General features: G+C 38.9%; 1 protein-coding gene across 2 annotated transcripts in view; it reads left to right on the top strand.

The window, feature by feature from the left end:
- Nucleotides 1-26,896, top strand: part of NRG3 (neuregulin 3) — a 332,122-nt gene that overhangs the window by 242,384 nt on the left and 62,842 nt on the right. The window lies entirely within an intron of this gene.

Here is a 26,896-nt window from a genome sequence, read left to right as displayed (position 1 = left end):
AGAGAGCTTGTAGACCAAACTTCTTTTATAGTGGCTGTCATTTTATCAAACTAATGGCAGAATGCCACACCACCACTGTGTTCACAAAAAACATTAACTGCTCTAGGATGTTAATCTTTTACAAAAATTAAATAATCAAAAGTTGGTATTCTAATGACTTGTAAAAATAGGTTTAGAGAACAAAAGATGTGGTGACTACAGTCAAGGGAAATCCCCAAAAATGACAAGTCAGTAGAAGATCTGTTAGCCTCCATCAAGTGGATCTGATTTTTCTCTCAACTGCAATCTCTTCATAAAGGTGTGCAGCCAGAGTTCCTCCAGTTCAAATGCATCACAAATTAACTTAGATGAGTCCTGATGCATTAATGGATTGAAAGGAAGGAATTGCCTTAATTGAAATAGTAATAAAGAAGAAAAGCAACACAATCTCTCCAGAAGTTTCAATAAGTTTAACTGTAGGTGAGAAAAATGCCTCAAATGAGAGACAGGCTGAGGAATATGAAACATCAGAAAGGTAAAATAAGAAAAGATATCCCTGAGGCAGTGAGGGACGTGTTTTCCCTCCTCTTTGATCATCAGGTGCGTGAAGACCTTGGGATATGATCAATAAAAGATGATGTGTTTTCAAGTCTGAGTTGTATGGAAGCTGTAAAATTTGACTTTCTGTGATTTGTTTTGATTTGTTTTGTTGCTGGTTTTGTTTTCTTTTCCTTAAAATAATAACTTAGGCTTTATTCTGCAGAGCTGGAATGGAATGTTCCAAACTAGAAGTGCGACATTAACAAAGGTTCAGTGAAAGTGTTCACCAGTGATAACTGGAAACGTGAATGTGTTGGTTATCAGAGTGTCCTGAAACATTAAAGTCAAAGAGAGATTAATTGAAGTCACAGATTTGCCACTAATGCCATGGGCAAAGAAAATCAGTGGCAGTTTTGATAGTGTTATTTCTTACAATCCTAAATGCAAAATTTAAATTCGTAGGAAGCATCTATAATATTTGATTCTATGGATAAGCTAACAGTGACTTGTCCAGAATGTGCAGTATAGATGTTTTTGAGTATTTTTTTTTAAATTCCTTGTTTTCTCTGTCAGTACTGCAAAATAGATTTCAAAATTAGAAGGACATTGGGAATCCTCATTTTTCTAATGAGGAGAGGAGAGTATCATGAGTTCATTCGTCTTCTAAATTTGTGTTGCTCTTTTCAAGTCAAAACAGGAAAAAAAAGTGCATTCATGTGAGTGCTGTTGCCAAATATTAAGCTGAATTGCTTTCATTACTTTTGTGTGCATAACAGAGATGTTTTTTCCCTACTTTCTTTAAATTGCCAGTCCTTTTGGAAAAAAATAACAAACAAACCAGCAATGGGTTTGCACAACTACTCCCAACACCTTCTGGCTTTCTTTCCGGAAATATTAGTAAGGGGGTTACAATTTATTTCCATTTCATATTTCAGTTTTAAATTTCATGTCAGCCTTTACTAAATTCATATGGATCTTTATTTAGGAATTAGCACAAATAACATTAAAATAAAAAGTCGTACAGGTTTATTTGGAAAAATAGGAAAATTCAATCTGAATTAGACCAAAATTCTTATATTAGTTTTAAAGAAGCATTAGTTCCTTATTCTTCTCTGTTCATCTCTTCTCCTGGAAGACAAGAATGTATTGGTATCTGGTTACTCACCATTGGTCCCTTTTCAAACTTTTAATTTGAAGTTTTCAATTATGCCTGGTTTTGCCATGGCCTTTACACTATAGGTGGTCTTCTGGAATTCAGTTTGTGCAGGCTGCATCTTTATAGACATTCTTACTAAGCATCTGGAATCAGGCAAATGCAGTATCTTTGATAGCAGGGAAAAAACCTCTGAACAAACCTCAAAACCACTTTTTTCCTTCTTCTTCTTCAAAAATTGCATGTGGTTGGAAGGATAATAATGAAATTGAACAAATAATTTTATATGGAGTCAGTACAAATCCCAAGGAAGAAAGAAAGTGGGATCTCTAGCAATACAAATCCCAGCCCACAAGAAGTCTTCATCAGCATGTCTTTCTGTAAGCCATGGTTGCTATAAACCACAAAGGAAACGAAAGCCACCTCACGCAGGGCAGTTTGAAGGCCGCCTTTCCAAAATGCCATTCATCTGTGAAATGTGGGACTTGTGTCTAGTTCAGGAATGTCTAGGTCTTTGTGTAGTGGTTTTTGCAGGTGTGTTTTAGGGAGGTTTGCCCTCTGATGGTGGAGTGTCCCAGGCAGAGCCCAGCGGATGGCTGTGCAGGGAGGGTGCCGTGTTACACAGGGACCGCGGCTGGGAATCGCCGCTCCCGCTCCGCCGGGAGCATCCCAGGAACGCCGTGAGAGGCAGGGCAGCTCCCCCAAAACCGGCACCTTCTGAAACAGCCACTCCTCCCGTCCCTCTTGCAAACACATTGTGGTTTCCCAAATCTGCTGCTGGCCATTCCGTGGCTGTGCAAGTGCAAATATGGTTGAAGTCTATGTTCTGTGACACCCTGCAAGCCCCTTATTTCGCCTGTTACCCTCAGTCACTAACTTCTCCGACTCGTGTACCCTTCACTGACAACATGTTGCTGTTGGTTTCGATCTCCCCATGGACTTTTGGAAGGGCTTCCCTGATTTTGGCTGGATGGATAAGGTGCAGTCAATCACTAAATTGTCAGATCACATTTTTGGACCTCCTAGGAGAAAATTTCAGCAGTGTAGTGACCATAGTTGATGCTCAGGGACAGAAGTGTAAGGAAAGATGGACCATCATGAAATGACATATAGGAGAATTGCACAAAACATGACTGTAACTTAACTGAAAACATTCATTTTTTTGGGTTCTTGTCTTTGTAAATTAGCTACTCAGTTGTCCAAGAGGATCTTACTTAGCAATACTATTTCACTTTACATCACAATTCTGATGTTGAATTCTTCATGGCTGGTTGAGATGGCATGGTATAGGTATATGGCATGGTATAGATCTTTAAGGTGTCGATGCCTGGTGCAGGAGCTAGTAAGGACACATGAAAAGAGGAGATAGATTTCTCTTAATCCTATGTCTTTTAATGTATCTGTATTAAATCTAATCTGAATTGAATGTTTTGCCACCTCCTGGTAGTGGTTCTGCATTAGATGATCCTGGTAAAAAATGCAGTAGGGTGGGGGCAGGTGCTGTGGGGTTCCTCATATTGTGGTCTGTCCAGAGTACAGTTTTGTGGCTACAGGCTAGGTAGTGAACAACAGGAAGACAAATTCTGCACTGCACAAGCACAAAGCTGAGGATCAGTCCAATGCACACTCACTGCCTTGAGAGTAAAAACATTAAGAGGCTCATATGTGAGAGCTAAAATTTCTTCCAAGAGCATTTCTGCTGAGTGTTCTGATCATCTTTTCAAAATGAATACCTCAGAAGAGTCTCTGTGCCCTTAGCTGATCTTCACTCTTTGCATTAAATCCTTACTCCACTACAAGGATGCTCATTAAGGCAATTATTGTTGTTAGACTTTTCACTTGGCTTAGAGCTTCTATCAGTGTTGATTCAGCTAATTTGAACAATCTCTGCTCAGGAATAAGTATCACTCAAAGTTAAAGTAGTGAGTGCTTTGTGTGGCTGTGAAGACCAGATTCTGTGAGGGCAATGTGTATGTACATACCTGCCTACAAGAATGGCAGTCTTACTGAAAATATTATAGGTCAGTGTTACTATGAGTTTGATTACCCCATCAAAGTTATAATCTTTTGCTAAGAATAAAATCAGTACTGGGACTCCTGAAGGCATTTTCAGGCTCATTTCTTAGGCCTAACATAAAACACTTCTATATTTAGCAACAGGGAACAGCCACTTCTGGTTAAAACTTGACTGTGCAAACCCAGCAATTTATGTAATTATTATTTCCTGGATCAGAAAGATCAAAAGATACAATCTTGATCTCTCTGGGACTGGTAAATGTTTGTTAATGAATCCTTCAAGATGGCGTTGTCCTCACATGACTTTTATGCCATGTATGATTGCTTTTTCTATTGGGTTTTGTATTGACCATTAGGGAGTCAAAATTGCCAGCCATGAACATATGTATGAATACATATACTTCAGTGATAAATTTGCTCATGGCAGGAATTTCTTAAAGACAAACCAGCTCAGTGTTGTCCCGGGAGCAAACCAAAGAGCAGACTGGACGAGGCAGTTCTTGATGAGGCTGTGTTTGCAGGACCAGATCCACTTCCAGCCATTTCAGTGAGCACCCTGCTCTCAGGGGTCCTGGCTCTTCGCTCTCACTGCAGGTTCCTGTTTGCTCTAGAGGAAGAAGTACAATTGTTTGCTGTCATCAACAGTCAGAAATTAATAAGGGGCCTGGGAGACAGAAAGCTCTTTTCTCTTGTGACTTCTGCACACAGCCTGAGTAACAGGTTTGACAGTCCAGCTCTGGATGGTCATCCCGAGAAACAGTACTGAAACACAGAACAGGGAACAGCAAAGCCCTGCCTGTCATTGCCCATTGCCTTTCTGCAAGTAATTCTGCTCTTTGGCCTTGTCTTCTCCAACCACTTGAACACCTCAGCTGACTTAGCAAGAGAAGATTTGGGTGTATTAGACATGCTGCTAAGATACCAGATTGTTTGGGTTTTTAATCTTTTACCTTCTATCCTGACATGTCTACTTAACGTCCCTGCCCATTTGTGAGGGGCTTTTTCCTTCAGCATCTGAATTATATTTCTGTTAGTGAGTTGTCTCTCTCTGCCAGTCTTTGCTTCCACTCAGTATTTGCCATGTGCTTTTCTGTGATTCCTTCCCACACTGTCACTGCATGTGGCCTCTACTCCCTCTCTGACGCCAAGATTTGACTCCTCTGTTTCCAATCTTCCAGATGAATGTCTTAATCACAAACAGCTTTTCACAGCCTGTCTGGTCTGTCTCACTTAGGCTTCCCTTTCGTCCTTATCTAAAATGTTTACTTTTTTGTTCCATAATGGAATAAAAAAAATATAATTTGCGGTTTAATTTAGTATCCTAAATGTTTACAATGAACAGATGTCCACATTTCATTTTGTTTCCAAAGGAGTTGGCTCCAATTATCTCTGAAGATACAGGGAGAGGTTAATACCTAATGCTTATCAGGAGAAAATATCCACTGTGTGGGCTGCTTGTGAAAAGCAGCATCTAAATTTAACTTGGATTCTTGTTTTGTTTGCTTTTGGCAAACTGATTTTTTTTCTTGAAAAAAAGGTTGCATTTTCAATACAGACTGGTTTTCTGTGTCTCGACAGTGCTTTTATTGTGAAAGCTTTTTCAGGTTCAGAAGGAACCTTATCTGGTACAGAAAAAAAAAAACAGAATTATCAGAGAACAGAATACTTGTCCATGACAGGTGAAAGACAGGTTCAAGTCCTTGACCTGATTTTGCTCTCTTGCAGGTGAATGCCTAGATCACAGCACAGAAAAAGGGAGTGGGTCAGTCAGTGTCTTTTTTTGGGTTGGTGGTTGTAGATTTTTTTTCCCTTTTTTTTAGCCTTTTTCTGCTATTTCCCAGGCAGCTGTAGTGGTGAATTGGTAAACTTGAAATTTCTACTGTAGTGAAAAGCATATTTTTGCAGTATAGCCCTACCCTAGACAGAGCACAACACAGAATTTTGCTTTAATGCTCATCTATATTATAGAAGGTGCTAGAGTTTACAAAATGTTAAGATACTTAGGTCTCAATCCTGAAAAAAATACTGGTGGGTATTGTTTCTCAAGATAAATATTTAAAAGCTATTGAGCAGATTTGAGGCATCCAGTTGAATTATTTGCTTTAATTTGTGTTTTACATCATACATTTGCCATTTTCTTGATACTGAGGTGACCTAGTGCATTTTAACTCTGGGTTTAATGAGTCCTTCTGAAAAGACTTTTTCTAGAAGCTGAGCAGCTCTGATGTGGGAGCCTGGCTCCTGCTGCTGGAGGAGCTGTCCCTGAATGGCTCCATCTGCATCTGGCAGACAATGCAGTGCACTGACGGGAGAAGAGTGTCCTTTTGAAGGAGCTTGCTGGTCTATGGAGATGAGCAGTTGTAAATATAAATATGTATATATGTTAATATATATAAAAGCAAGAGGTATTTTTTTTTCTGTAAAGACTTGGTGTTCCAGTCTGATCTAGCTGTCTTTCACAGTTTGGTCTCCTATTAATTCTGTATTAATTTATTGTCTTTATCAGTCTCCATGTTTTAAGCAACCCTTGTGGTCAGGATTTGTTTAGTGTTCCATAAATATTTGAAGATTTTAAATGCTTTTAAAGCCTTAAAATACAATTGGTACACTTCTGGAGAAGAGATTACTAATTTCAGAAGAAACTGGGTTAAGCCAAATGTGTAGATGTCCAGAGAACTCCAAGTAAAAATGCTGCTCACCAATGCCATTCTCAGTAATTTATTATTTATTTTGTTGGCATTGGAAACACGGTGACTAAAGCCTGGGGAAAAGGGAGCTCAGGAGAGAGCTTATCACTCTCTACAAGTCCCTGAATGGAGGCTGTAGACAGGTGGGGTTGGTCTCTTATTCCAGGTGACAACACAAGAGGAAACGGCCTCGGTTGTGACGGGAGGTTTAGGCTGGGTTTAGGTTGGTTCTTCACCACAAGGTTGATCAGGCTGTCCAGGGAATGGTGGAGTCACCATCCCTGGAGGTATCAAAAAGACATCTGGAGGTGGCACCTGGGGACACGGTGTAGCAGTATTGGTTATTGACAGTATTGGGTTAGTGGCTGGGCTCAGTCTTGGAGGTCTTTTCCAAACGAAGCAATTTGGTGCCTGTGTGATTCTGAGGGGCAATGTTACTATGTGAGTTTGCAAGCAGAAGATGACAAGTTGGGCCCCGTTGGGGTGGTGATAAGGACACTTCCTTAAGGTGTCAACAACTATAATGGTGGCTGATAAATATAGAGATGCATCTGCTTGGGGAGATCATGACCCATTTCAGTCGGTTCTTGCTTTATGAGCTCTGTGCCTTTCGAGGTACATTCAGGGTAACCTATTTCTCCCTCCAGGACTTCTGCTTTCCTCAATCCTGCCTTAGTCAGAAAGCTCTTACCAGAAGTTGTTGTGAAAGCAGGAAAGGCTGTGGCTGATTTTTCATACCACCCTGCATATGTATGAATAAAGATAACCTTAACTTTCCCATGTAGAAAATGGACAAAATATATATATATATAATAAAATACATATATATATTCCTGCTCCATCAGAGACTAATTATAATATGGAAAATTAGGAAAAAGCCAAATTTAGAAGTTTTAAGGTGATACTATAGAAAAGATCAAGTCTTCTAACTATTTAGGAAGCTCCAATAAGACAACCTGAGGAAGACTCAAAGTCATAGCTGCTCAATGTCTATGTCTGCTCCTTAGTACAGGGAAATTATTCAGTATCTGCTGGGGTACATCTGCACTGAGAGCAGGGACATCAACCCTGCTGTGTTGGCAAAACATCACAAATCCTGAAATGCTCAGCTGAACTCAGTGACTTGGAAGCATCACGAAGCTGACTGCTGGAATTCAGCACGTATGAAAATGAAATTTTTTTTCCTATTTCTTTTTTATTTTTTAACCATAAGTGTGTATATATATATATATATATATGCATTTAGTCTTGGGCTAGGTTGAGCTAGAACTTGCTTAGCTTTTTAATTTGGGACGCTTTAGGTATATCTCAAGTGAATGAAATAATGCAACATTAGCAATCTATCTCTTGGGTCAATAGTGTTCAGTACTTATAAAATCTTTCTAAAATTCAGCAGAATTTTGATAGCTAATCTCTTATTCTTATGTCACACAAAATCCAGACCTTTCTACGCTTCCCTGCTGCACAGCATCTTCAAGATGGACAAGGTGGATGAGATTTTTTAAAAAGTGCTTTTGTGAGAGTTTTCTCATTGCTCCTGTTGTTTTAAAGTTTTTTTCTATGTACTATCCAATTAGTTTTTGCTCAAGTGAAGAGACTTGCTAAAATGAATGCTAATGAGTCTTTGCTTGCCCAGAATAAGACCTCAAAGTCTCCTGTATGTTTTAGCTTTCCAGCTGAGTTTGTCCTGAAAATAAAAATTCCTGAAGCTTAAAGTCAGAATGGATTTACTAAGATGCGAATGAGACTTACTCAAACCTTAAAATAAAAATTACTCATGTGTAGAAGGGTCAAAAATAAAAAGGTATTAAAAGAGGCTTTCTCTTCCCTGCCTTCCAGTCATGACCCTAAATCAAGTGGTTTGGAACAACCAGGCTGAGTTCTTCCCATTTTGATCTTTTATATAAAAATGTTCCTTCTTATGTGCTGACATAAACCAAAATTTTTAGTAGTCACAGCTCATCTTTACAGCGTGCTTTACCTTCAACAACCCTTCATTGGCTGACAAGTTGCCTGTCAGAGCTACAATCTTTAGAATTACTCCACTAAAATCACTCCAGAGATTCTCCAGTTTGATTAATCTGAGTAACATCTACACATTTTTCCCTGATAAAATGTGTCTACTTTGCTTAATGAAAAGTGGTCAGTTTTAGGGAGAAAACCTAATGTGGATAACGTGGAATCCTTTGCCAACATCTACATGTGCTGAAAACCACTTAAAGTTGATTGCCAGGGGAGAATTTGAATAAATTTGTTTTAAGGGATAGGAAGTGCACATTGAAAATTTATGACATGTACCTTCTGTTCTAGCTGCTGTGGGCTTTTGCTGTTTCTCTGCAGTCAGTGTCTCATTACAGCACAGTCCTGTCCTCAGCCCAAAATACAGGAAGAACAATATGAACGTGATTCACACCTATAATATCCTTCAGGGCCTGCAGATATTGGAGCTGACAAATAGTTTGGAGAGCAGGATGGCAGATGGCCTGTCTGAGCAGAAGAAAGAGCAGCAGCAAAGGAACTATTATTGCCAAGAGTGATAGTAAAGTTTAAAAAGTAGTAAATAGAGCTATGTACCAGGCATTAGCTAAAAGATTCTTCAGTTGTGTGATCTGAGAAGAAATTAATACTACTGCCTAACCACATCTTATTTTATTCTTTATACAAAATCCCTTACCAGCAGATTATATGTGGTAGGAGTAGATAAATATTTCAGCAGTACAGGATTGGCTCAAAAAAACCTCAAATCCAAGTTGGGGAATACAAGACAAGCATTACGTTTTAAGATGAGTTTTGTGGGGGTTTAATTGTGTAAGACAGCGGAGCAGCAGGGGTGGAAGGCCAGGAGGAGCAGGAGGAAAGTCATTCTCGGTGTGATGGATGTGAGCAAACTCGGTGCTCAGGTCTGCAGGGCCCTGTCTGCTATTGCTGCCTTGGGCTCAGGGTCTGGCTCTGGGGTCAGGAACATTGCTGAGCAGGGACTTGGGGATGCTCTGAGGCTGCTGAGTGTCTTAAACTGCTGGCCATGAAAAGCTAGAGGGGAAAGAAAAGTTAGAATAGACACAGCTGCTTGATCACTGCACTAAATGTTAATCCCTAGGTGATGACCACAGGGTGCCCTGATTTATATCTGCTTTTCCCTAGGGCATGGTAAATTCAAAATGCCATTTACTGCCAGAGTTGTTAATGAGAGCTGTGTTCAGACAAGGCTGGCTCCTGGTACAGATTTTCAATCAAGAATTCAATTCAGAGCTCTCTTCTATACCATTATTTTTATTTCAGTGGTTTTGATTGATAAAGACTAAAAAGCGATTGCATGAAGTTGTCAGGTTTGAGTGGGACTGCTTTGGTCATTCATTTTGGTCTCTTGTTCATGACAAAAAAGGCATCCACAGAGGGGTTTTCCTTTGGGGAGAGTGTGGTATTTACACTGTAAAAATGAGATGTCAGAATAAGTGAAGTGACTGGGAGCTGCAGTGTGTGCATCCTGCAGCAGTGACTGTGTAAAAGTACTGAGGATGTTTTGTGTGCAGAGTGGGATGTGCTGAGATTCTGGCATTGATACATATCTGGTTTTTTGTTGTTACACAAGCTGACTGACACAGGAGCTGCTTTTTTATTGATAGCAATTCACAAGAATGGCTATTCTTTTCTGCTTTAGCACATGTTGGCTTAGAAAACAAATTGTGGGGCATGCTTTGGTCAAGGAGAAAAGTACTGCATTATCCATGTCAGTACTGGGAAATACATAATGTATTTTTCTGAAGAAGTTGGTCTGGCTGAGGAATTGTATTTTACGTTTATCTGTAGACTTGAATCTGTTGTCCAGCAGTTTGATTGACTGATGCAGCTGCTGTTTGATATGCATCCAAATGTACTCTTTTATTTTGCACTTGTGTTATTATCCATAAATCTCTCAAGCTTTAGGTACTAGCAGCTGCACCAGTATTTGAATGTAAAATAATGTGTCTTCTCTGTAAGAATGCAAAATCTCTCACACAAAAGTAAAAAGTAAAGAGAAAGTGCAAAATTATTAGAGGAGTTTTGGCATATCTGTCGATATTTAATAATATGTAGGCTCCTCTATGTCATAAGTAATTTTTTTTAAGTTATACTTGGGCAGTGTGAAAATTGACTTTTTAATACCTCTGAAATGCCCAGAAATAGATTAATGCTGCTGTAGATTTTCATAGATAGTTTTAGGGCTGGGAGGTCTTTCTTTCTCTTTTGTATCCCAAGTGATATTTTTAGTGTTTGCCTTGGTTTTGAATATCTGGGTAGTGGGTAGGAAATCTGAGAAGAAACACTGGACTGGGAAGCTGGTAATGGACAGGAGGTGGGATGAAAACTGCTTGGTGAGATAGCAGCTGTTTGTATCTGACTCCCTGTGCAGCTTCTGCTTGGCACAAGAAGAGGAATGTTACTGGGAGACTTCACAGGTCTGCTCAGGGCTGTGCAAGAACATTTGACCCCAAAAACAATACAGAATTTTCAGAGTAGGCAATCTGGAAGATAAACTTGTAACTTTCATATGGCAGGGTAACTTACAAGCTTTTACTAGTTGGAGTATACCAGGAAAATTAGGAGACTGAGAAATGAGCATAGCAGAGAAAATGAGGGCTGTCAGTGTATAAATCTAAGTGCTGCTGCAAAGCCCTGGATATGGATATGGAGTGTCCCATAAATTAGATGCTTATTGCTAATTGCAACTGACAGTACTTTTAAATTACTATACCAGTTTCCTGACTGTATTATATGAGTTTTAATCCAGCAATTTCTGATTGAACTGATTAATTTTGTGCTGCCAAATATATTTTACGAAGTTTTAATTTGCTTGCAAGAAATTTATTCCATATGGGGCTGCATGACTTTCCAAGATCATTTCTGCAATTTGTGTGTGCTGTGCTGTCCTGTGGCTGAATGAGGAAATTCCCAAGCAAATTGGAAATTATGTAGGTCAGGTTGTGGAAGCAGTTTAGCTGCAGCAGCACAGAGCTCAGCAAAAGCCAATTAATTTGCCTGCTGTATAAATACTGGTATGCCTGCCCCTCTCCCTAAAGAAGCAAAGCAATTTTGTCCATCTTCCACCCTCACAGGTGGAACTCTCACAGGTCCCCTTTCAACATAATTTACATGTATTATTCACAGCCCAGCTTCTTTACAGCCTGTCTTTATTGTATTATTCTGATCTGGTTTGGGTGTTTTGGAAATCTAATGGCAAAAGCACAAAGTTCAAGGTCAAGAGGGTGCTTTGGCCCATGAGAATATCTTCAAAAGTAAATAAAGAATAAATCTAGAGCATAATGAATCTGCAGAACTTTTATCACCATAAAATCACTTAAGGAAAAGAACTGGGTTGCTGTCTTCTATAAACTTCTCTGTGAGTGTGTTAAATTTCCCTAATAAGCTTTTTTCATTATTGTCTAATTAACTAAAGTGTTCTGTTCTCTTATTACCCTTATGCTCTCAAAGCTCCTTTTAGTATCTGTGTTCAACAGTTCAACATGCCCTTTAAGAAATAAGTTTGCTTGATTTTCTAGTCTTTCATGTAAATCTCCATTCTGCATCATCTGTTGAAATAAAGGCTTTGTGTCTGTTGCATATAATTATAACATTAGTTTTTACCCAGGGGTTTGGCCAGAACTGAACCTTCTGTGAAATTAGCAGTTAGGAAAACAAGCTGGCAATAATACTTGAATATCTTTGATGCCATTATGGTTGCAAAAGAAGGAGCAAATTCTTCTGTCTGAGCAGAAGGAACTTGTTCACAACTGCAGCACTAAGGCTGCCAGAGAGGTGCCTTTATCATCATTTTTTCCTAGGCTCATACTCTGTCATATTGATCTCACTCTCCCCATAAGTGAAAAAAACAACCAGAATAGTTTTCTATCCCGTTTGTCTGCCTTTTTTTTTTTTTTTAATGTGCTATATATCTAAGCTAAAATATAACACTTTATTTAATCTGGTCATTTAAAAAAAGTCTATTAACGTCACCAAATCTTACAGTTGTGCTCTCAGATGGGAAAAATATCTCTCATTTCCAAATATCTGTGTCACTGCTGATTGATTTCCTTAATACACTTTGCACAGCTGTAGCAAATTACTTTTTTTTTTCCTAACTCACACTTTATGCTTGTAAATGCTCTTGAAAAATCACTGAGAGCTGTGTGGAAGCTGCTATTGTAATAATTGTAACCAGTTGTATAAAATTATGCTGTCATGCTGTCTTTTCCAATTAAACTTATAACATTTTTGTATGGGATTTAAAAATCTATATAGTAAATTGGAGGGAATGGGTCCTTGACATTTCTATTAAAAGGCAAATTATATTTCTTCATGGCATAACTTGAGAAAATAAAAATGTAAGCAGCCAGCCTTTTTTTTCCAAGATGAAAATGCACTAAAATACACCATTTAACAGTGGAGTGCAGGCCAGAACAACTGCAAGGATTGTACCTTTCCATCACAAGTAGCATCATTCCCAGCTGCATTGAGCACTCCCTTGAAGGGAAGCACCAGCACACAGAAATGTGATGTGCTGTGTGTGCTGGTACCAGCACCTCCTGCACACAGTGCTGAATGGCTTCAGTTTTGCTTTCTTTGCATTCCAGGTGAGAGTGGGGCAGTGGCTGCTGTCCATTCTCACGTCTAACATCTCTGCTGTTCCCCCTTGAAGCAGGGGTGAGGTCATGGCAGAGCAGAGCATCCTGACCCTGGAACTTTAGCAACCCCTTAAAATGCCACTGCCACCCTTCTCTTGCTAGCATGTGTAAAAAAAACTGGGAAGCCCCTTTTCCATGTGTGGGATTTTATACAAAAATAAACAGAAGCACAAAGAGAGAGCAGGCTGAATTCAATGGCTGTGGGCAGAGAAAGCAGGAATAAGCACAACCTAGGAAAAGCAGTGAATGGGATCCAAAGCTGTAGAGTCCTGTAACATTAATTTAGCTGAGATGGATGCTAATTAATCTCATTCATCTTACTCATCAGGGTGGAGTTTGGTTTGTATTATTTTTATTATGGTTATTTTTCCCTTGTGGTCTAGATGTATTTTATTTAGTAGTGTCCAGTTAGATGTGGTGTATTTTTAGTGTATGTATTTCATAGAAATAGCTTGCTCTCCCCCATCCTCATTCTGGGGATGTCCAAAGGCAGAAACTGGAAGAATGAGGTCTAGTTTACTCCAGAGAGAAACATTTATCCTCAAAATAGCAATTTCTTAAGAAAATGTTTATAAACAATGTAAGTGTTTTGTTTTGGTTTACTTGGTTATTTTGCCCTGCAGTGTGTTTAATTTTGTTAAAAGCAGCCTAATGGGCTGTAAGAAAATGAAAATGTGCAATTGCAGAGCAGCTAATCAGGCTCCATCACAGTGACACTGACTTCAAGTCAGGCAGGCTGGGGCTGTGTGTCTTTTTTTATGGCATTTGTCATTTCTGTCTGTCTTCAGACACTTACTAGAGATTCGTATATGACTCTAGACTGACTGAGATTATCTTCTAGAAAGAAGGTTCATGTTGCAGGCCTCAACTCATATTCATTCTTCAGCAAGCATTTCTTCAGGTGCCGTGATTGTTGTCAGGCAGGTATTCACCAGCTCCTCTATATTTACTCTGCATATGTTTAAAGTTGCTGCATTTGCAGACTGAACAGGAAACAGAAGTCAGCGAGACATCAAAATTTCTATTGTAAGTTGTCCAAGCATTTAAACAGCATTAGAAAAAATAACAAAAAGAAAAAAAAGAGAGAGAAATAAAAATGTGTTTGTGTTATAATGTCTGTGTTTAGCACCTACACAAAAGACAGAGAAAAGCACAGCATATGACTGAATTTCTTGTGTGACTACGTGTGTTCGTAACCTGTAATTACTGCAACGTGATTTTTTAAAAGTTGCTTTCAGAAGTGCAATCTTAAGACCTCTGTCTTGAGTTTTATATTCCTTTCTAAAGCCAAAATATTTTTATTCTAAAAATTGTTCCTCACTGCAGATCTTCGTTATAGGAAAGAGTTAGATTTTAACCTGTTTTGATTTACTTTATCTGTAAGTTGTCACGCAAATATGACAGGAACACACTTTCTCCATTACATTCTCTCTGGTTTATAATTCGAGATAGAATCTATTTAATTCCTTCATCGGCAGAAGGGATTTAAGGAAAATCTCTGGCTTCATTGTGACAATTTGGTGTGCCAGCCAGGAGAGTCCTTGCTGCTCCTCTTTGGGTGAATTTACACTTTTGAGGGCAAATCTGGTGTTCTCCTGTCCCATGAGGACTCCTGACTCAAGGGCTCTATCACAGCTTGTTTCCTCCTTGATGTTTTTAATGGATGGAGGGGTTTGGTTTGTGTCTGATGAATTCTCACAGCACCTATAGGTGCATGATATATTTTTGGCTCTTTTACGATTCTGTATTTTATAGGAATGTAGGAAGTGGTGGTGGAAGGAGTGATCAGGTGTTTTTTTAAAAGTATTTGAATGCCATTCTTTGAGTGAAATATTGCTGATCCAGTACAGTAATTGATAGATTTTCCAATGCCTGTCAGGAAATTGCAGCTGTATGGAATGATGGCCTGGGAAATATGTCAGAGATGTCATTGGGTCTATAAATACGCCAAGTGGATAAATATAAAGGCAATATAAGAATGATTGAAGCTGAAAGATAATGTTTGTGCAAGAATGAATGGGTTTAAGTTGGTGCAGTATAAATTTAGACTGAAAACCAAAGGAAAATTCTTACATATTAGAAAAAGCAGGTTTTGCACCTTGGAGCTTAAGATGGGTTTAAGGCCTCAGCTGGGCAGCATAATGTGATCCTACAGGTGGCTCAGATGAGCTGCCTTTGGCCTTCTGCAGTTGCTGGATCTCCAGAGAAATTTCCCCATGAGAGTACAGCCTCCAGCTGTTGGTGCCCTGCGAGCTTTCTGCTAACGCAGCTGTTTGGCAAAAATGGGAGTAGACATCTCAGAAAAATGGAGCAAATATGTATAAATATATAAAAGGATATACATAAAAATAATATAAATATATATGAATGGAGCAAATGTATGTGTCTGAGAGCTGACCTGAAGCACCTGGCAGGAGCAGGAACAGCAGTGTCAGGGAAGAACCAGCTGCAGGAGCACGAGGTGTTGCAGGACTGTGATAATTAATGTGTGGCTGTTCTCCCATGCACCAATAGCTGAGTGCAGGTGTTCCTGCTGCAGCCTGGCTGAACATGTGAATGTGAGGCTTGGGGCAGGAATCACTTGTCCCCACAATCGAGATGTTACCCCAAAGAAATAAAATTTTCAAGAGTGCTTAAGAGGTATGAGTCTGAGATGACTGGTTGCCAGTTTGAAAGTGACTTTAACTTTGTTTTACAACTGTAAAGGTATTGACATCTTTTACAAAGGTATTTAGGTGCCTAAGTTGTTTTTAATTATGTGTTAAGCTCTCTTTTCTGTTTTAGTAAAGGGAAGAGAATCTCTAATCCTCAATGGGAAGGCATTTGGCAAATGAAAAATAGAGACAGCTGGTTTTTCAGTGTAAAATTTTCTTGAAAGTGGACAGCTGCAGAAGAAGGGAGGGGACAGCAGTTTGCAATGGACAGCTGTTTTCCTTTGAGGGAACAGTGTTGCTGCTGCTTGAATATCTCTGATATTACAAGCTACTGAATTCTTCACAAACATGTCTGGAGAAAAAGCTTTGTTTTTATCTGCATAGTAGGCAAAGGTAATGGTTTTATAGTAAAGCAGGAAATTTGCTTTTTCATTGGTGCTGGGGTGTTTACTGATCCATTATAAAGCTGCTCAGAAATGTAAATACCTGTTTCTGCAGCTGCTGCTGTTGCCATCTTAAGCAGCAGTACAGTCCCTTGTTTCACACTGATTTCAGACCATATTTGAATTAATGGACTGAGGAAGCAATAGGATGAGATTGTTGTTCTGTACAGCATTCTAGGGAAAAGGGCTGCTGCTGGTAAATGTGGTGAGTGGAGCAGCTGACTGGGAGGATCTGCAGCCAGAGTCCCACAAAATACAGATAACAGAGATAATGCCAGAGCCTTGCAGCTCCTTGGAAAAGCAGTATTTCTCTTTCTTTAAATATTCTGGAAAAGGGTGGATTTGGGTCAGTAGAATATTCTAGAGCACTGTTCTCTGACCCAGCCATGTTCCAAGGCAAAAGTACCTTGGCAATCTGATTAATGAACTTGGTTGGAGTGATGCAGGGGGAATCCACTCACTGAACACCAACCTTAGGCTGTCTGGCAGGCATCTCCATGCCATTGTAAGGGGACTTGTCTTTCTTGCTGATTATAACACCTTTGTATCCCCTTCACAACCCTGCCACCAGTGAAACAGTAAAACAGATGTGTAACTGGAGAAAAAAGAGGTGATAGCTGGGCTTCCTGATTTTGAAACCATATACAGGCAAAATAAAATAAATTTTGGAAAAATAAATTGATGACACTTTGTTTAGCACACTCAGTTTCCCAGATCTTGCTATGAAACCATAGTTTTCATCTCAGGTGAGCAGCAATTCTGCTTCAGTGGGGTTTGGAGCAGAGACTGGAAAATTGTGCTGCTAAACTTTGGCAGCTTTTCCCCATCCTTTAGGTTAATTTTCCTGCTGATCTTATTTGCTACCTGAAATTGCAGCCCTCAAGTATAAATCCCAGCAGAAGTGTGTCTTTGTCTCTTTTCCCTTCACATATTGAGCTTTGTGAGCATATTACAGTGTATTTCACACCTTTATGACTATTTCCCCTGTAATGATGCCATTGTAAAAAAATGGGATTTTTCATGGAGGATTCCAGCACAGCAGCCATGGTCTTGTCAATTGTGAGGTTACTTGCCAGTTTTGCCTCAATCTAGCAGGCTAAGTTGGCAGATAAAATACAAGTCCATTTAGTCCACCTTAGTGTCAATGTAACTGTATTCCTAAATGAATGAATTCACAATGCAGTTTCGTCTAACGCAAATAAAATAAAAATGTTCATAGGTAGCAGGATTTCTTGTTTTCCTTCTGAGATGCTGATGTATTATCTCTTTCTCTTGTAATTTGAAAGCATTTTCTTCTTTTTGGGTCCCTTACACCTTTGTTTTTCTGACTTGTTAAGAAGTTAAGATCTTTCAATACAGTATCCTGTGCTTCTGCTAGAAATAGCTTGTAGTGTTTCCTAGAGATTTGCTCAGACTGTGAAGGAAGGTGCAGAGATGGAGCCAGGCATGGAAAAGGAGAGCTCTTCTTTCCACATCAATGGTTTGTAAAAATTGAATAGCCCTAATAGGAGTTAAAAGATGTGACTGCAGCTCATAACTTTGTTCTGAGCAAATTCCTACTGATTTGAAACAAACCACAAAAAAAGAAAAAAAAAAAAAAGAAAAAAGAAATCTACAAATCAGGTTGTATTATTTTATTTTATCGCCATTTTCTCGACTATCCTACAAAACTCATTTTCTTGCTGGCACATCTAGTTTGTTGCAGTGGAAAAGAATACAGACCTTCCTTTTGCCCTGCTTTTGTTTGTCAAAATAATTTATGCCCTAGTAGTAAGGTCTTGTAAGGGAAACATTGTATTCCTCAATACTGTTAAGATCTAATTCAGAGTAAGGTAAAGAGTCTCAAACCTGGAAGGGAAAAGAGCTTTGATGGGAGAATGTTCTCTGAGATTTATTGGGAACTATTAAATTCTTTGAGGCACCTTAAATTTGTGGAAAGGAGATGAAACAAGAAGAAAACAAGTGCACTTTGATCATCTGAAGGTCAGGTTTTACTGAGGCATCTCATGGGAGACAGGTCATAGCAGCTCTTTCAGTCTTCTGTGAAGCCCTAAGCTGCACGTTCATCTGAGCCACTTTGCCTAGATTAAACAGTAGTTTGTGTTTATGAAGGTGGTAGAATGAATTTTCCCCCTTTTGCTCCTTTTTTGCCCCATGCTGGTCTGTGTGGGTGCTGCAGCAATGGTAAGCTGGCCTGGGTGTCACTGCCTGTGCTGCAGGCACCAGCACGAGGCTCCATCCTGGTGGTTGTGGCTTGCATCTGCTCTGTGCACAGGCAATTCATTTGTTTGAATGGCTCTGAGAGAGCAGTTACACTCCAGGAGTTTAATATTTCTGTATATGGGGCCCTTTGGCACCATTCTCACATTACATGCCCAACAATTAATTGCAGTGCATCCCCAAATACAAATGAGGGCAAACAGCAGCTTTCGTCTTGCTGCTCACTGTAGGTGATTCTGGGTTGTGTGCACATCATGCACTTTTGTTCCAATATGCTATTTTTTATTGCTGGTGATAGCTGCTAATGATTCTTTTTATCACAACCCTGTCTGCTTTAAATCTCATGGATGAGTCATATTGTTCATGCCCAACATTAGGGATTTCAGACCACCTTTGTTATGGGTATTTATAGTAGTTAATGTTCTAATGTAGTCATGGTAGTAAAGGATTTGAACCCTTAACAGTGTTCAAACAGAGAAGCAGTTAAGTAATTTTCCCATTGTTTCCTCCATATCTGAAGTCATAAATTCATGGCTTGAATCTAAAGTTACAAAAGATGCCCAGACTCTGAGGAAAATAATTTCTTGCCATTAATTTTTGCTGTTTCTTGGTTGTTTACATTATTAGCTAATCACTTGTAAGCAGAATATATTTCTATAAGCAAGGCAGGATAGGCATGGCAAAAAGCCATGACTGCATTTGCATGACTGCCTGGTATGGGACATTATTTATTACACTCTCTGTGGGTCATAAACACACATTGGTATGATGCTGTCAGGATATGTGTGCCAACACCCATGGTCAAATAGAATGGCATCATTTACAGCTCCAGGTAGGAGAGACATTATTTCCTTGGTGCCTTGATACCTCAGCTCTGTAGCTTTCACATCTCAAAAAAAAAATCTCAGTATCCCACCTGACAAGTCTGTCATTTCTGACACAGTGCTCTGAGCCCGCAGAGCTTTGTCCAAGTCACAGTGCTTCCCATCAGGCCTGCCTTGCTATTGATTAGCTTGAACAAATCATCCTCAGATGTCAAGAAAACATTTTGGCTTAGAGGAAAACAGAGCTCTTCTGTTCCCATCTTCTGATGGGGACTTGATGTCATAAACAAGCTGACAATTGCCAGTGTATTTCGATTAGGACTGCTCACATAGTGCACCAACCTCAAAGGACTGAGTTTGGCAAAGGCACCTGGTAGGGGACTTGAGAGAGCACTCAGATTGGAGTACTGAAGCAGTCTGGCCTTCAAGGAGCCTTTTTATGAATCTGAAAACACTCTATGGCAAAATATTCACCTGATGTGTGTGTTTACTCACCAGCTTTAAATAAAATGTTTCTATAGAATCACAAAGTTTCTTGATAGAAATTTTTCAGTTAGCAAAAAGAAAACAAAAAAAGTAGTTTCTCTAGCACTTATACGTGGCTGAACTTTTGTCTCTGTAATGTTTAACACCACATAGAGCATGAATGCAGAGCCAGCTGTGCTGTGTCTGTGCATGGCTTGCACGCTGTGATGACAAGCAAATATGCAGCAGCTTTTCAAAAGAAACCACAATGCTATAGTTGAGTTATAAAATTATTAGAGGGGCTTAGCATTGAGAAAAGGAGAGGCGTGCCCAGGTCAGTTCCTTGCTATACATTTTGTGGGGATGGGAGAATTGCACAGTAATGGGAGTATTTTTGTGAACTGCCATTCTGTGTTTCCTCCCTTGAATCATAAGAGATGTTGGCAGAAGGCTGTGTTTTCTGATAAAGCCCACTGAATAGTCTTTAAAGCTTTCAAGTATGTATCCCTGTGACATTAAAAGGAATAACAAATAGAAGTGATTCTGCTCTCCTCCCTAACCAAATAGGGCAGATCTACATGGCTGAGAACAATCTCTTTCAGATCAAACCCTTTTAAGCTCCCCACCCTTGTGGGTTGCTTATCTGCAGCTGGATCTGAGGCACAAAGGCACTTCCATGCCTGGTTTCCTAGAGAAAAGACTCAGTAAATTTGGGAGAGCATTGGTGGTTTTGGTGTTAAACTTGTGATGGTTCAAGAGGGTGAGTTGAGAGACTCCTGACATGCAGAAGTACTTTCCCATAAGACAGTAAATTTGATAAAAAATTGATAAAATTATGATGAAAACGTTATGCTCTTGTATTGTCTTCTGAGCCTGTAGCACAGAACTGCTGGAAATGAGACTCAGTAATGCAACAGCTTAGACCACGTGTGGAAAAAAATGTGCAGAGTAATTGGAGTAAGCTTAAGTAATTCTCTTTCCTCCTTCTAAGTTATTTAAAATGAAGCAACATAAGAAACTATACAGCAAATATAGTTGTTAGTGTCAAAATTGGATTCCTAAAGAAAAGTAGATTCCCAAATCATCATACACAAAAACCAGCATCTTTCTAAAGGGTCTGAGTCCTACATCTCTGAGTCTCTCGAGGTCTTTGCTGCAAATCTCAGACCAGCTATCTAGGCAACAAAGTATGGATATCAATAAATATGTCAACTTCCCTGTCATTGGAGATGTACAGTGCACAGCTTCTAAAACCTTCACTTAATATTCTAAAATCTTGGTGTAAACACCTGCACTCTGCTTCTGCCTGTTTGTTTTTTGATGGCAGTAGACCTAAATTACTTGAAACATTAGGGAATAAGGCTGTGGGTTGGGTTTGTTTTTTTTTTCCACAAAATTATGTACATTCCTTATCCTGAAGTTGAAGAAAGTAATTAGTTTTAAGAAACTGACGAAATCTACGGAATATTCTGTGCCTTTAGAGAGCAGTAAACAGGATTGCATCTGAAACATTTTCTTGTAGTAGGCAAGTGAAGGACAGCTTAATGATCTGTGGAAGGAATAAAGTAACATTTAGCGTGAAAAATGTTTATTAAATGTCACATGTTCATAAGATGAGGGAGCCATTAGCAATCCATTTAATGTTTCTGTGAGGCTGGTTATATTTTACAGACCCATATTTCCAAACACCCATTTGGAAATAATAGTGTGAAAGTCCCTATAGGAATTTCTAAGAAACTCATAGGCTTATCCCACTTTAACAGACATTTTGTGTCAGTTATTTAACCAGATCAGGGTTTTTTCACCTACAGAATACTGCAGTCAAGTGAAATATTTTACACCTATGACAAGATAAATAATCTAATTCATACACATGGTTCCAAAAACTTTCCAGATCACATGTTTTGGAAGTAATGAATGTGCTTTTGGGTTTTTGACCATAAATATGATTCCCCTTCCCTCTCCTTTTTGGTTTTATCAGACTTTTTTGCAGCATAGCTGGAAAAGGACCAGTTTTGCCAGTGTAGAGGTTGGCATTTCCAAGGAACTCTGTACCACCAATCATGCCAATTGCTACTGAAATTCAGTGGAACTGCTTAATGACTGAGAACATCTAAGCCCAACGCAGATAAATACATTTAATCCCATTTCCAGCATTCCTGCAGATAAAGACAGGTCCATGTGCAGCAGCAGCATGATGCCTCTGTGCAGACCTGGAGCAGGATTTCAGGCAGGACAAGTCTGGGCTCTGAAGGAGCCCTTGTGTCAATGAAATGACACGGATGGATAGAAGAATGTATTTATCCATAGCCCAGTTCTCCCAGTGGCTCCTCAGTTGTGACAGTCACCTGCCATGCAGTTGAGACTGTGGGACAAATATGCAGTCCTTGTCATATCTGCTGTGGAAGCCCAGGAAAAGAATTCAGAGTTGTTTAAGTAGGTCACACAGCTACATCAGTGTTCTGTTTTTGGTGTGGTCCTTGGCACAATCAGAAAACCTGGTGTGTGGGGTTGGTCTTTTAGATGGGAGTGTAAAATGGATGTGGTGTGTGGAGCCAGGAAAGGCAGGGGTGTGAAAGAAACTTTACAGGAGGTATGAGAGGCTTTGGTAACATAAAACCAAAATTACAGTTTTTGCAATTACAGTGCTAACACGGGTTTGCTGATCTGTCAAAACTGCATAATATCAGAGAAACCTTGATTTTTCTGGGAGTATTTATCAGACTGACTGGTTGCAGTAGCTTATGCTGATGTCAGTAATCAAGTAACCAGACTGAAATGTGCAATGTTTACTGCAGGCCCGCGTGCCGGGGGAGGCTGATCTGACTGTGATCACACAGGTTTGTCATTCCCACATATATTTAGAGCAAACCTCATAAATAATCTTGTCACCATCAGCTATGAGGTCTATCAGGCAGCTTCATTTGCATTTGACACTTTTCATAGAAAACAGGATTACGTTTTTAGCAAATACAGTAAGAAAGCATCTCCCAGTTGTCTGAGTGGAGACAAAGTGTTTGGTGTGGACATCCTGTTGATTTGCTGCTACTCTGGGATGAATTAAAGTCCTTGTATGTGTTGAACACTTGTGTTGATTTATGAATGCTAAGAAAATCAGTAAAAGTATGTCTCAATACAGCAGCAGCATTTAATATCTACCTGCTTCCTCATCTCATTGCTGAAAAAAATGGGTTATTCAGGGAGAAATAAAACTGCTGCATTTGTCTGACACCTGATGATAAAAATTTTGGCCTGAATCTGATAAAGTTCTTAAATACATTCTGCAGGTGCTTAATAAGCTTAAAAATATAATATCAATAGGCTGCTCACTGATTTGAAATTAGACATGTTTATTTCTTCTGCTGAATTTATAGCTATAGTAGTAAAAATTAATCAGCACTGATTTACAGTATTGTAAATATCAGTACAGATTGCTTATGCTGCTTGGTGAGACTGAGTCCTTTCCATTAATATCCAACATAGTGCCTCCAAGAGAAGTAGCTTATTTTATTAGCTGCAGAGGTAATTTAAGATCTTAAAAATTAATTGAAAAGAGACAAGCTTAATCCTCTGAGTCTGCATGCTGCAGGTGAGGTAAATAGTTGGAGTTTCCAAGTAATCTGGAACTTGAATATAGGAGCATTGCTATTATTTATTTTCAGAAGCTTGAAACAGTCTTTCCACTTCTGCAGTGAAAATCACAGCCACAGGCTTTAGTCATTCACAGGAAAAGAAAATCAATAGTTTATTCCATTGTTCAGCACTGTGTATAATTTGTATTACAAGAAGCTTTAATAGATGTTTCTCAAGTTTTCCTTGGTTATGGAATTGATAGTGGGTGAGGGGATCCTATGCACCCCTCCTAGGCTGTTGTATATTCTTTCTAAGTTGTTATAATTTCTTTAACTGCGATTTGTCATTTCATCAAAAACAGACCAAGTATCTTGTAAGGGATGTATGGATGTATGATTTTCATTACTGTGTCTAGACATAGATGGAGTAAATTACCAAAATATTCTGTATACTTACTAATACACCAGTTAACATGTAGTGAATAGCCTACCTGTTGCCAGGGAAATTTTTAATCTGGAAAAATAGTCCTGTTTCTCAGAGAGGGTAAAAGGAAGGTCCAGGTATTAGCTGATTCAAGATCATTCTCAGGATTTAGTTTGATCCATTTTTAAATGTCTCAGAGAGGGAAGTTTCTGCCATGTGTTTCAGTGAAAGTGAAGATATTTTAAAAATCAGTGGTTGAATTAATTTGATTTTATGACTTTGATTCCCCTGAACAGCTTCAATCAAAATTCCATCCCTACCAAACATTTTGAAGAGTACTTTTGTGTAAATTAATTACAGAAACTAATTATTAGAATCTCTCTGAAGCAAACAGTAAAATCAAATGTTGTGCTCTATAATAACTGAGATTTAAAAATACATTATTACATGCTGTTGTTTTTTCTTTTTGATATTAAAAAAAGCCCAACAAATCAACCAAACTCTGAGAGCATTGGTCATTTTGCCCATGAGGAGAGAATATAGAGGCAATGAACCCTTCCTACTGAATAGACAAATCCCTTGTCCCATTATCTGTGTGCTCACATGCAAAATGAAGCACCATAAATAATACTCAAAGAAACCCTACAGTTTCATATATTTATATATCAGTAACTGATTATGGTTTTTGCTTCATTAGATATACAAATAGGCTGATAACCATGTGCTGCCAAACATCATAAAGCACAATGGATAAGAGAACAGCAGTTTATCTTTAGGCAGTGTCCCAATTGAGCTGCTTTATGAATGGCAGGATTTTCCTTTATTTCAGACCAAGTTTTATTGGTCTAATATTAAAAGTAGAATTTAGTCCTGTTCCTTCCTGACAGATAATCTGTTCAGAGTACTTGAGCTGTCCCAAGGTAGCTCCCAGCACATTATCATGTTGCATTTTGTGGTCAAGACAATCATCTACCAAGGACAATTTAACAACTCTTACGAGTTTATTTGAAGCGATAAATTTCATTTGCAGAGGAAAATACTTTGCTGTTGCTCTGATTTCCTAAAGCTGTCTTTATGCCAAAGTCAGCTTGTCCTTAGAAAGGGTAAAAATGTCTGTAGAGGTTTATAATGGATACTTTCATGTCCATGATTTTTCAGTTAGATTTACATGTTGAGTTTATATTTCTTTTCATAGTGTTAATATGACTAAGGAAAAAGCTACAGCAAACCACAATCCAGACACAGGGCAGTATGTTGTTTTGTGGAGCACTAATAAATTAATCCATTAGTGACTGCAAATTTATTTTCTCTTGTCCTCGTTATCAAGTATTCACAGGTGTGTTTGTATTTAGCCAGTCTAAATTAAAAGGGCTTTAATACTAGCAACACATTACCATAGTGCCAGGACCACAAGGCACAGTATTTTTCCCACATCAACATGAAAATGGAGAAATACTGATAAAATAAAAAATAAAAGTGAATAATCTTCCTATCTGAGAAATATATTAGTTTCTAAGAACGCAGCAATACCAGAAAGAAAGAAGAAACCACAATAACAGACGTAAAATACAGTCACATTATTTGGTTAATGACCCCATCTTGTGGAGCAGCACCCACGCTTCAGCACATTTATAGCTCTCATATGCATTTTTTTTCCACCAGAGTCCATTTGCTGACAATGAATTACTTGGCATTGCACTTGCTGTGTCCAGGGAAGTGCTGTGCAGGCTGTTCATCACCAGGGCTGCACAGCAATAGAACAGTTCTTTGTCACACCGTGAATTGCCAGGGTCAGTACTTCACATTTCAGTGTTTGGTTCAGTCTCAGGTCACCACAACAGCTCACGTCCCCCACCAGCCCTGCTGGGAGAGTTTCTTGCTGTTGGTAAGAGGGGAGAAAGCCATCTCCAAAGCTGGAGCCTGCAGAGTCACTGATTTGCACCACAGCAGTGCCAGAGAGAGCGTTCACTGGTGCCTGGTCACCAATGTGGGGGCAGTGATGGCCATAACCAGTGCCAGAGTTACCATTTCCTTGCTTTCTGTTCCCAAAGAGCTGCTCACAGGGCTTGCTGAACTGCTGCTTGATTGGCAGCTTGGATATTTGATTGTAAAGGTTTATCCCGCTGGACATCCTTTTATCGTAATCTGGGGAAATCAGCTTTGTCAGCAGTATATAGTGTGCTGGTTGCTGAAGTTGTATGCACATGAGATATTAAAAATAAATCCCCTGACATGTTTCCACACTTTGCAGCTGAACATGTTTCCCAGGAAGGTTCCCAGGAAGGTTCCATATATCCTTGATTCTCACCTAAGTATAAGCCACTCAAATATGAACTGAAATGCCTTTTATCGTCTTTTTAAAGGAAAAGTATTTTTTGTATCTATTTTTTGAGGAAGTGATTTTTAATCATGTTGGTGAACTCAAAGGGACAATTGTAGGTTCCAAGTAGAAAACAAGTAGAGAAGGTGTATAGCCTAGTTAGGAAATAAGAAATTTTTTTTCAGTTGTTTTACATAGACTTAAGATGATACTATATGGTCTTCCTCCATGTGTCAATATCTTTAGTTCCTTGGGAACTAAATTAGGGAAAAAAGCTACAAATCTCCATAAATACAATATGTTTGATGCACTTTTCATATATCTCATGCTTTTATAAGAATTCCATTCCACATCCCTATCAAATGTGCTAGGGATGTTTGTACATGATATTTGTATGTGAGTGCAAGAGTACAGATCATTATGTGAAGTCCATATGTGTATGGTTTTGGGTTATGTATTTTCAAAAGGAAAGATTAATTTGTCACTAAACTTGCATAATGTGCCTTCCCTAACACCATGCTAACAAGGTATTTATGCCATATACCATCATCTTGTGTTCTTTACTTTTGGAGTACATGAAAATAAAACGTGGAGCTTATCAGCAGTTCTATAAATTTGTATGCTAAGTGAACTGAGCAAGCTGATGTTCAGTGCCTTTCTCTGGGTGGATTGAAAGGGTGCAAAAGGTGAAGAATTCCCAGCATTTTCAACAGAAACCCAAATATTCCATTATCTCATCACAGGTACCAGAGTTGGCAATAAAATGAAGTGTTTAAACTAACTCTTGGTTTATGCTGGAAAATCTTTTAGCTTTGCTATGTAGTTCTTAGAGGACTCTAATTCATTATGTAAAAAAAGAGCCCTGAAATGTTTAGAAGCCCATGTGATAACTCAATGCTCTAAAAACGTTAAGGTTTTTGCTTCACTTTGGGATGTCTTG

This window comes from Melospiza georgiana, chromosome 8 (assembly GCF_028018845.1).
Source record: "Melospiza georgiana isolate bMelGeo1 chromosome 8, bMelGeo1.pri, whole genome shotgun sequence".
NCBI lineage: Eukaryota > Metazoa > Chordata > Aves > Passeriformes > Passerellidae > Melospiza > Melospiza georgiana.
This window is presented reverse-complemented; position numbering and strand designations above follow the sequence as displayed.